This window comes from Odontomachus brunneus, unplaced genomic scaffold (genome assembly GCF_010583005.1).
Source record: "Odontomachus brunneus isolate Ranch 3 - 2012 unplaced genomic scaffold, Obru_v1 Obru_scaffold_171, whole genome shotgun sequence".
Taxonomy (NCBI): domain Eukaryota; kingdom Metazoa; phylum Arthropoda; class Insecta; order Hymenoptera; family Formicidae; genus Odontomachus; species Odontomachus brunneus.
Window position 1 is genome coordinate 24,657 of NW_022639621.1, and position 12,079 is coordinate 36,735.

Here is a 12,079-nt window from a genome sequence, read left to right on the forward strand (position 1 = left end):
CCCTCTTCCTCCAACAAAGAGAAGAAAAAAACGCTCTTATCGCGCACGCAAAGGCGAAAGTGCCACGTGCTGAAATTCTACTTTGTTGCACTCGACGGCGTCGACAGACGATACGTAGACGCAAAGGGACGCGAAGAGGCGGTAGACAAAAAGGGGACCGAACCTGGGAACATTCGCGAGAAAGGAAGAGAAAGAGAGAGAAAGATGGATAGGGAAGTCCAGACGAACGAGAGATGTATGCTTCACGGAAGATACGATGGAACGAGCTTCCATCCGAATTCTCGTTGCAAATCCAACAGAGGATACTCTTTCACGCGCGTTCTTTTTACTTCTTTGTTAAAATAAAATATCGATCTTTCCTCGACGCGTGCTACTACGTTTGCTGTCACAATGCTAACGGCGTCGTTGCTATCGAAGCTAAATACACTCAGAAAAAAATGGTTGATCTAACTAAAATTATAGTTATTTTTAGCCCCATATTTTTCGCTACTCAAAAGCGCGGGAAGGAACGTTTCATACAAATTTCAGATGAATTCCGACTTCACATGAGCAAATATTTTAATTGATTAGAGCGAATATGTACCTAGGATGATAAAGTATCTGAAACTCACTCTTTAATTTCGAGTGAGAATATTCATTGGATGATTCGGAGGGGAGTCTCTCTCACTCTATATGAGAAAAAACCACGCGTATTCGAATGACTAGATGGTTATTCCATTATTCGAATGAAATCACAAGTAAAAATTTTAGTCCTTCCTTACACCTAAACTTTCTAACATCTGCACTGAGAGAAAAATGTATGATATTTGGAACTATAATAGTATAGTAAAAAGATTATAGTTAGAAATATAATTTTTATAGTAAATGTTACCATATTATTTGTAATATTTACAATATAAGCATAGTATAACTGACCCGTATAAAATGTTTACTAAGAATTATAATTATTTGAAATAAAAAATATAGTAAGGTAGCAAATATTGAATGGTAAGAGAAATTAACTATTTTATATAGTTAATACAATTGGAATATTTGGCAAATATAGGTACATGTAACTATATTCCCAAAAGGTGCTTTACCATATATATAGAGTAATAAGATGGTGACTATAAATCTATGTTCATTCTACTATATCTTCATGTTTAGATGAACTATAAATATATGTTTGAGGCCAAAACAAACTATAAAATATAGTGAGATTATAGTTATTCCAACTATTTTTTTCTCTCAGTGTGTATATCCCGAGGTATTAGTGTATATGCAAAGAAACGTACACAGAAACTGCCTCTAAATGGGAGAAGATGACACTTGTAAGTCCTAAAGAGTAAACCTCTCGGCAAAACTAGCAAGTTGAATATAATCAATGATAGAATCAAAAGAGTTTAACACAGGTTTCAGAGTATCAAAAGGTATCAAATGGAATAGTAGGGTCGAAAGTAGAATCCAAATTTTGACTTGGGATGTCGCTCCAAGAAATTTAGACAGCAAGAGGCGTACAAAAGGCGTATGGAGTTTTCCTCGACGTAATCACGCAAATTTCCCGATAATCTCGTCCCCGAAGTTCAGCTCGATGAACGCAAAACAATCGTCTACTTTATAGCAAGTCCTCAAATGTACTTCGCGATGACAATACACGGAGTGGTCCGTGAGGAAAGGCAACGAAACGCACTTGGGTGATCCACGAACTGTGTGCGCGCGAGATTCGGCTTATACGCGTTGCAATATGTAACTGTCGCGACGCAGCCAATAAATACGGGCTTTTTTCCTGCCTGTTTTCCCCTGCAGGGATAAATGGATCGGCTGGACGTGAGCTTTAGCTCGTGCGGTTCGACGGACACGCCGCGCGCGATCGAAACAGTCTTCTCGCGTCGAATAAAGCGAAAAAGTCCGAGCGCATGCCTAACAGGCATGGAACGTTTAACAATTGTGTTGTGCAAATATCTGCTCGAGACTCGAATTCGCAAGGCACTGCCCGAAAATGTGAAATTCCTTGAAAACTGACAATATTGCGTAAATAACGGAGAGATTGGATAATCTAACAACCGACTGCTAATTGCATCGTAATTTATTAAATGCGCTCCTTTTGCTGCACATTTCCGCCCGTCGCCTTCAGGCGCCGTTGAAAACGTTATTCCGCGCGTATTTTTCACGGCACGGCGGAATTATTGAAATTCGCTGAAACATACCGCGGCCGCGCAATAAATTTGGCGGATCGTCTCTCTCTTTCTCATCGATATTCGTGCATTCCGTAGACAAACCGTGTCCATCCGCGTCCCGAGTGTGGGTGTAATGGACGCGAGAGAAAAATCAATTGCCGCCCAAGGGCTTTTAATCATCGAGACCTGTCCTTTCATTTCCGCGCGGCTCGTGTCGACTGTCGAAAAGTCTCAAATTCTTTTTTCCCCATGAGCGCGCGTCCGGCAACGTCAATGGCAGAGGTTTTGCAAAACGGTTACGGCACATACGCGCGGTAAAATTCCCATGGCATTTTGTCGTGCGACGCGGTTTCATCATGTGCAAAAATAACGCGCGAATGGTCGAATCTTTTCGCGGTCGAACAAAAAGCGCCGCGCGCAAAACTTCGGGTTATTCGGCCAACGAAGCCTGCATTCACCTCGTTATTTGGAGAAAACACAATGCGAGAGAGAAGTCAAGTTTGCAGAGATACCGAGTCGAAATTTTGCTCCTATATTATCTCTGCAAATACTCGAGTGGACACGATGACGGACAAATGCAGAATCGCGAGAAGTAAAATGACTACAAGAGTTGTTGTGCCTGCTTTTTCGCATAGAAAATTTCTTGGGATTTAATTGGGATCTCTAAATAATTACGGGTTCTAGTTAGAAAAGTGCATGTTGTTCCAATTAACATTTCCAACATGCGATTCTAAGCGCGGCAAGTCCAAAATTCTTCCAAAATTCTTTCTGATTTACATTTTACACTACAATTGAACAAAACACACGTTGAAACGTTTTAAAATAATTTCATTCGACAAAGTATACTAAAAATGTTTTATAAATATTGTATATTTTTAATTTTTTATTCCACTGAACACAATAGTTAATATAAAAATAGAATTCCCTGTTCAATATTACAGAAATTACTGACTGACAAAAAGCGCGATATTCTATAATATTTCTGTCTGGGACAAAAATGGGAATTCCAATTATTATCGTAGTAGAATAACCAGATTTGGGAAAAATTTGAGCAATCGGAATCTATGTTGCATTTGAGAAAACCTTGAGAAATTTCTATGCGAGTTGATGTCTGAAATATATGCAACAAATAAAATGTGTATTTTGTATGCTATTTGACGTTTCTGTTTTGTCATTTATTAAATGTTTTAAATATTTCTATAAAATACATATATTCTATGTAGAAGCTAAAGCTTCAATAGTTGCGAAGGTTCGCAACTGAATCTACTTTGTTTCCTAAGATCCTACTATTATACAACTTGCATTGACGTTAAAGAAAGCGAAAATGGAAATTTCAGACATCAGAGTCAAAATAGGAGTAAATTATATCATTAGTAAATTATATTAATAGGAGTAAATTATATCATTAGAATATTAAACATACTTTGCTATCTTAACTCCCACTGCAGTGTAGAATTCAAGGTTCAACATATGGTCAAAATTTCGACTCGGAAATGAGTATCAATATCGTCAAAATAGATTTCACCTAGATTGTAGATTATCTAAGTAGGCTCAAACTATTTTTAAGAGCGTCAAAATTTTGACAAGTTAGAGTTAAAGGTTCAAAAGAGAAGTTAATGAGTATCAATATCCTCAAAGTAGATTTTATCTAGGCTATAAACCTAAGTAGGCGCAAACTATTCTTAAGAGCGTCAAAGTAGCATCGAAATTTCGACTTGGGTACTTACTACTGTTTTCTCACCGTTGCTAGCGACTTGCGTTCTCCAAAGTCCTGGTCTTCCAAAGTTCCAATCCAGCATCCAAGAGCTGCTCCGTGTTTTCGGATATTCACTGGCACTGACACTCGCGTAGATACGATTCGATCGGAGACACACGTGTAAATGAACGCGATGCCGACAAAAAACCGACTCGATATATCCATAGCCGGCGAAATATTTTTAATCATCCGACGAGAGTCGTAAGTATCGCACCGATACACGTAACGGTCCGCGTCGCTTGTCGGCACGAGACGCAATGACTCGGTTACGGACGTACGCGACGCGCGACAGTACCAAAACAAACAGACAAGGCCATGCTTTGTCAATCACGAACCGTTATCTCCCTCCTATCAATGGGTGCGTTCAGCAGAGAAAGCTGTTTTGCAACTGTTGTAGAATTCGTGAATCTGATTGGTACATGCTCTTGAATTTAACCAAACTTAAGAGCATACTCCAATCAGATTCACGAATTTTACAACAGTTGTAAAGCAGCTTTCTCTGCTGAACGCAGCCAATGATGTGTATATTCGGTCACCGACAATAACATAACGCTCTCCAATATTCCGGATCTATGCGAATCAAATTAACGTTTTATTACTAACTGTTACGTGCGTGGTACATGCTGAAAATGATTGCTCTTGACAGTTAATAAACAAATATTAGTTGACGCTGTGTTTCCAATCGAATCGTACATTTCCTAGGAACTGATTCCAGAACAAAATGCAGGACGCAGGACATATCGGCCGTAGCTTCTACTTTTTCTTTATCTCTTTAGTTGTTTATCGCAAATATTATTTATTATTTGAAGCGAAACTTCATTCAAGAAATATATATATATATATATATATATATATATATATATATATAAAATGACTACCCCAAATCACTCGAATTGGAGTAGTTTTTACTCATACAGAAGAAATTCTCCACTCTGTATCACTGAGAGTGAATATCTTCACTCGAAATTAAAGGGTGAATTTGACGCACTTTTTGACGTTTGAGGTTGAGTGAAATGTTCATTCTTGCCATTTCGAGTAACAATATTTTCACTATTCTTCAAGTGAAAATACTGCCACTTTTTACTCGTTTCGTGTGAGATTCCACTTCAAGAAATTTGGAAATTCTAATTTGAACGTATTCTATCTGCAGTGAAGTGAGAGTTACATAACATACATATGTATTGCTTGTTGAAATTAAAAATAAATATGAAATGCTGGGTAGATTATTGCAATAATCAAGTATTAAATAATTCTCAAGTTCTTCTTTAAGTCATAACATGAATTATTGAGATGAATATTAACTCCAAAAATAAAAATTAACTCTAGACCACACTTGATGATACCATACTCATGCTATTGTTGAAACACCCTTTGTTTCTACATAGTGAAAGGTAGGGAGGGAGCTCGGAGCTTGAAGGGGAAAAAATTTCTGCCTTCCCTTTGTAACCACCCATGTTGCACAGCGTATCTGCTGTTTAGCAGATGCAGGATACGTTGAAATTAGTTTTAACGTTAAATTTCATTATGTTAAAACAATATATATTTTTTAAGACCATTGTTTTATTTTTTTTCTAATAAGTTATGTTCTTCACACTTAACAAATGGCAATTGATTTTATATAATACAAAGTTACAAAAAATTTTCGAATTTTGCTTTTTTGTGATTAAGAATATTTCTATTCGACATTTTGGCGTTCAAAGAAATTCATTAAGAAAAAAGCACGTTAAAATATATCCACTTTTCGAGGAAATGTTGATAGTTGAATGTGTCTGAGTGCATTATACCCAGTGTGATAAAAACGGGACTCGAAAGAAGTGGTCTAGAGTTAAGAAAATTAAATAATCCTTAGATAAATTCTGCATCAAGACTCAATGAGACGGCAGTAAGTAAGCCTTGTAACATCAAAAGACAAGATGTCTTTTAGAATTCTTCGAGATTGGTCCTTCAAATAGACGGAACTTACATTGTAAAAACTGATGTGTTAAATTTAACACATTTCATGTATCCCAAATCATCCACTCTCATTTATGTGTAAATTTAACACAAAACAAATGTGTTAAAAAGTAATACGCATAATATGGAAAAAATTAACATAAGAATTTAACATTTGAATACCGTCAGGAATCACAGTTTCTGTTGAATTGACATATTTAATATGTCAGACATAAATTATGTCAATTTAACATTTTCATCTCATCAAAACCATATATTAATATTTCTCTGAAATGTTAAAGTAACGTTTTATTTTAGTTAATTTAACATTATACATATGTCAATTTAACACAAACTGTGATTCCTGACGTTATTCAAGTGTTAAGTTCTTGTGTTAATTTTTTACATATTATGCATGTTACTTTTTACCACATTTGTGTTAAATTTACACATAAACGAGAGTGGATGATTTGAGACACATGAAATGCTAAATTTAACGCATCAGTTTTTAGTGTAGGGTTAAGGTAAAAAAAAAAACCGAAATTTGTACTCAGACCTTCCCGGCATCTGAGAGTGAAGAGCGCACGATAAGGTCCCGACGTTATTAAAATTCGAGATTACTTATTATATCCGAGGGCGCGCGAGGCAAACATCGCGGTCGAACGAGCAACGACATGGCAGGCAAATGATATTAACGTGTCCGTCGTCTAGCGAATGTAACCCCCGCGTTACCGTGGCCGGGTTAAAAAAGCGGAGTCCATCCGTAGAACACGGTCTCGGACCGTTACGTGCGAGCTTTATCGTACGTCAGGTCGAACAACCCCTCAGTGCCTCGATCCCTCCGTTGTCCCTCACCGTTATGCTCCGACTGCGAAAACGCTTCTCCCCTCGCTCGCCCGGCGAGACACTTTCCTCGAGATTTACGCGGGCCGCGCAATCCGGAGCTCGCGCGAGCCGTTTCGTGATGCGGCATACCGAAGTATCAAAGCGAGATTGAACGCGGTTTTATGTAATATCGACCGCGCCGTTTTCGGGGATTCTCGCTTCGCGCGCCACGCAAACCGGACTCGCGGAGATCGAGTCGGGAAGCACGAAGATAGGGTAGTCGGAACGCAGCAGTGATCAAAGTGCGCGATTCCGTTGGACGCGGTTCTGTCGCGCGAACAGTTCGTGCGTCAGATATACGACGGCCGTTTCGCAGGCGGGTGTAACTGAAAAATAAACGAGCGCGCGCGTGTAAATCCGTTCGCACGAGTAGGTCCAAGGAGGTCGCCATTGTAAGAGACGGCGCTTTTCAGGCGGGTGATATAGCGCGCTACAAGTACGAGAACCGCCCCAATTTACGATTACGGTGCACGAGGGGGTTCAAACGAAGGGTTAAACCGGGTTTAATCAATTCTCGACGAAACGCGCCCGGCGCGCGCGCTACCCCGACATTGACGAGGTGGATTCAGGGGATTCCACGGCGTGAAGCGAGTGACGAGGTAAACGGCGACGAACAGGACGGATAGCGATCGAGATTCGTCCACGATATCGTCCGCGAGATATGATCTGAGATGCTCCTGTTTTTATCTGGCTGTTCACAATATATGCGCGCGAATTGAAAATTTCTTGATATTTGATCGGAATCCAGCCCGACTTGTGCCAAATAAAATGGATAATTGTAGATACATTGAGAAAAATGCTTGATATTTGTAACTGTATAATTACATAGAAAAATAATTACTATAAATTACGGCCGAAAAAATCATTTTTTATTAAATTCTAGTGTAATGTTAATGATTTTGTGTATGTCACTATACTGTCATTTTACTAAAAAAAATATATATATATAAATGGTTGGGGATAAAAATAATTATAATTTTAGTTAGATCAACCATTTTTTCTCTCAGAAGTGTTTTAAACATGCGATTCTAAATGGGGAAATCTAAAATTGGCTTATTTTTCTGGCTTTCACTTTTACGTTAAAATTGAATAAAACGTGGACTTTATAATTTTTAAAAATAGAATTCTCTATTTGTATAAAAATTATATAAAAATATGATTCCTGTGTGTGTTTAATGCCATAAAAATGTATCAACATTATTGACAGAAAAAACGCGAGTTTCCACAGCATTTCTGTTCCGATTTTAGACAGAGAAGCCACGTTTGGAATAAGAATGAGATTACCAATTGGTATCGTAGTGGAATAATCAATTTTGGAACAAATTTGGACGTTTTGATCAGAATTTATGCAGCATCTAGGAAAATCGTGGGAAATTTCTATGCGGGTATTTCTTACTCGGTTATCTGGAAAGACATCGGAAAACTTTTCGTTAAAGGGGAAGGTTTAGCTGGGGAACAGTTCTTGCTATATCTCGCCTATTCCTCCGCTCGTAAACGATAATGCAGCGTACCGCAATTCGACGCGAAAAAAGGTCAAGGAAGCTGCGTTTAAGCGATGGCTCGCTATTTTTCGGACGCAATTCCTCCTCGGCGCCGAAGTTTCCTCGTAATCCCGGACCACCCGACATCGTGGCGCCGTTCTTGCGCGTGTACAATACAGCATGTGTATTTGTGTGTGCGTGTGTGTGTGTATGTGTGTGTGTGTGAGAGAGAGATACTTATGAAAATTTCGAGATTTAACCTCGTTTTCTTATTTTGTGTTATCGTACGGAGTGATATGTTTGAAATAAATTCGTCATTAAGCGAAGTCAACTCACACCTGTGCCAATAACGACCGGCTGAAATTCCACTCTCAATTCAACCTGGAAACTCACCACTGCGTCTATGACAACGACGTTCTCACGACTCATGTTCCCCGTACAACGAATGTATAAAATATACGGTAAAGTAGGGTCAAGTGAAGCAACCGAGGCTTCTGTGGATAAGTGGATCAAGCAAATAATTCTCCTGGACTAAACGATTCTCACCTTGGAACAATTTTTTCCAACAACTGTTCGACGTTCCACGTAGAAATTCTCTAAAATTTTCTTAGATACAACGTAGAATATAATTAGAATGCTCAATTTAAAATTGATATTACTCATTGATTTATCTCAAAATTGATATTACTACGACACTAATTGGAAATCCTATTCTTGTTCCATATGTTCTCTGTCTAGAATCGAAGCGGTGATATTATAGAAACTCGAGCTTTTCTCAGTCAATATCTCTAAGAAGGAACTCTATTTTTATACCTACTATAATCTTTAATAAAATAAATAAACATAATAAATAATATCGTTATATTTTTAAAACACTAAGTATTTTTCACTGAATAATTAAATTATTTGGATAGTTATGTCAATTATTTGGAACATGTGTTTTATTCAATTCTAATATGAAATGAAGAGCAGAGAAAGAATTTTGGAGAAATTTTGTGGACTTTCCACTTACAAGTAAACTTACCTAAAAGGTACATTCCGATTTCTTTCTAGTTTAGCACAAATGTAAAAGAACAAAAAATATTTAGGTTATATTTTTTCATTTTGGCCCACTGAGTTTCACGGACTGAGTTTATAGCTTTTTAGTGTTCTCACTCTTATCATCAACAAATATAGTAAAAATAAGAATAACAAATAAAATTAAATATAGATATAAGATATAGTTAAATAATTTTAACAAAATCGGCATAGCTGAGATACGAGCCATTCTAAATTTCTTTAGCCGAGATTCCAACCGAAATATTTTAAATCTGTGCTAAATTAGTCAAAAATGGTTCGAATCTCGGTCAAGCCGAGAAATTATTTGTATAAATAATTTTTTTCTACTTTTTACATATTTTGTTTAAACATTTTATTATTTATACAAATAATTTTATATATTTGACTTCATATTCATAATCAATAAACCAAAAACGTCTATATCCTATTTGTTATACATTTTGGTGCACTTATTGATGGTAGGAGTGTGAATATTAAAAATCTATAAACTGCTCGCGAAACTCAAAGTGGGCCAAAATAAAAAAAATACGATCTAAGTATTTTTTGTACTTCTGCATTTGTGTTAAATTAGAAAGAAATCGAAGTGTAACCTTTGGATAGGTTTACTTGTTCGAATCACATATTTGAAATTTAGGTCTTAAAAAATTCTTTATGCAGAAAATACATAACGACGTTTTTCGAGAAAATCATTTTCTGGAACACGTCGAGCTTTAATCTCGTAATCGAAAAATCATCGTGTTGCCTTATTTAAACCGGTGGTTCTCAATTATTCCACTTAACCTTACGCAACTAACCGCATCAATTAAAATTCATGGCTGAGCATATTACATTTGGCTATGCAGAAGAAGAGCACGGTATGCTGAGTATTATTGTATTAAAATGTCCGATTTTATAGCTCGGCAGGGGAGACTCGCCGTCGCTAAAGTATGAAATCCTAATTCTCGTCGCCCGCTCTCCGAACTTGAATTTCGTTAAAGTTTCGCGTAAGCTTAACTACTAATTGGGCGCAATGTCCGTGGCTCTTGGCACCGTACTATCCGGCATAGACGTCTGTTACAACGAGAACTTCGCAGATTGTAATTCCCTGTCTCGCTTTGTCTGGCTGCTTTGTCAAACGTACACAGAGCCGCGCGTGTACACGTGCACGCGCGCATTTGTGCGCTTTGCTTCCTTGTCGCGTTACGATACTGTCGCTGGAGTTCCTATCGACAAGTTGTAACGGATACCACAACTGTTCCTCTTCAAACTATAACCAGAGCCCTAAAAATCCTCTCTCACGTGATAAACAGACTCGTATCGCAAGGAGGCGCTGATTGCGCTTTGGTGATGCTGCAATAACAACGTAACGGCACGTGCGAAAGCCATGCGCGATCCAGCCCCTGGCCCCTCGCCATCTTAATTTATGACGTCAGAAGCGAAGAAACACATGCACAAATTTGCTACAAACTACGTCGAAATAAAAATATGTATAAAAAAAAGGCATTTGTAATCAATCAAATGCTCCTAAAATACTTCAAACGCTTTTCTCTTTTTCTATCAATAAATAGCCGTAAAATTAAGACAAGATAATGAAGAAAGACAAAGAGATAATAAAGATAAGTAGCTTAAAAAGGAAGATTGCATGTCACGCTAATTTTACAGCTTATTGATTGTTACAGCAAAGGTGTTTAGAGATATTTTAGAAATGTGCTTAATCTATTGTGCAAATGTCATTTCTTGGATATATCCTTTTATTTCGACACATTTTGCGGGAATTTTGGGCATGCATTTCCTCGTCATCAATTAGAAGCTTTGCGATGAAAAATTGAAGACTACGTATCGTGAGTCGATCGACAAACAGAATATTGTGCACGGGGTCGATGCATGCACAAATCAAGATAATGGCGGATATTTCACGCGGCGATGTAACGGGTGGCGCGCGTCTGCCTCGCGTAAGTCCCGGGAGGCTCAGAGCGTATGCGCGTTCGTATCAATCGAGAGACGCAGTCGGCTATCCGTCTTTATTTGTCCCTATCGCGTGTTTCCTTCCGCATTCGCGGAGGACGGCTCTCCTTTCGTCAATCCTGGAAAGTTCTCGCGGAAACTGAAATAGAAGATTAGAAAGAAGGGCGATAGAAAGGAGCGAAAGCGATACCGCGTCCCAAAAGGGACAGTCATCCATAAAAGAAGGAGGACGAGGAGGTAGGGAAAGATTATAAGATTAGAGAGAAAAGAGCGGCAGAGAGAAGAAAGAGTGATACTGTGCGTCTCCGGCAACAACAGTGATCCATAAAGGAAGATTGTAAGATTAAAAGAAAAGGGAAGAAGAAAGGAAGGAAGAGTGATGCCGCATCGAAAACCGCACCCACGAATGGATGTCCATGGAGAAAAGAGGAAAGGTCCATCCGGCCTTTGCGACGCGTAATGTGAAATCGAAAGCAGATAAGCAGTAAAAGCTAAATATCATTAGCACGAAAATTCATTAACGCATAGGCTGTTAAAACGGTGCACGGATGAGTCAGCCGGAGACAAAGCGATAATCGACGTTGACATTAATTTTTAATCGGATTAATTGTAAATTGCTTGTTGGCGTTAAATGTTCCATTATCGGAGGGAGAACAATTTAATTATCCAGTATAGTTATTTTCTGTATAGTATTTTAATCCCACAGGGATTTCGCTATTATCCGCGTATGTATTAACAAAAATAGTGATTAAACGCGAGTTTGCTTGTTGAAATGGTTCAATGTGTTTCTCACGGGCACAAGTCCATGCAGAGAGAGAGAGAGAGAGAGAGAGAGAGAGAGAGAGAGAGAGAGAGAGAGAGAGAGA

At 38.2% G+C, this 12,079-nt stretch overlaps 1 protein-coding gene across 1 annotated transcript in view; it reads right to left on the minus strand.

Moving 5' to 3' along the window:
• LOC116851284 overlaps nt 1-12,079 on the minus strand; it is a 51,643-nt gene that overhangs the window by 24,634 nt on the left and 14,930 nt on the right. The window lies entirely within an intron of this gene.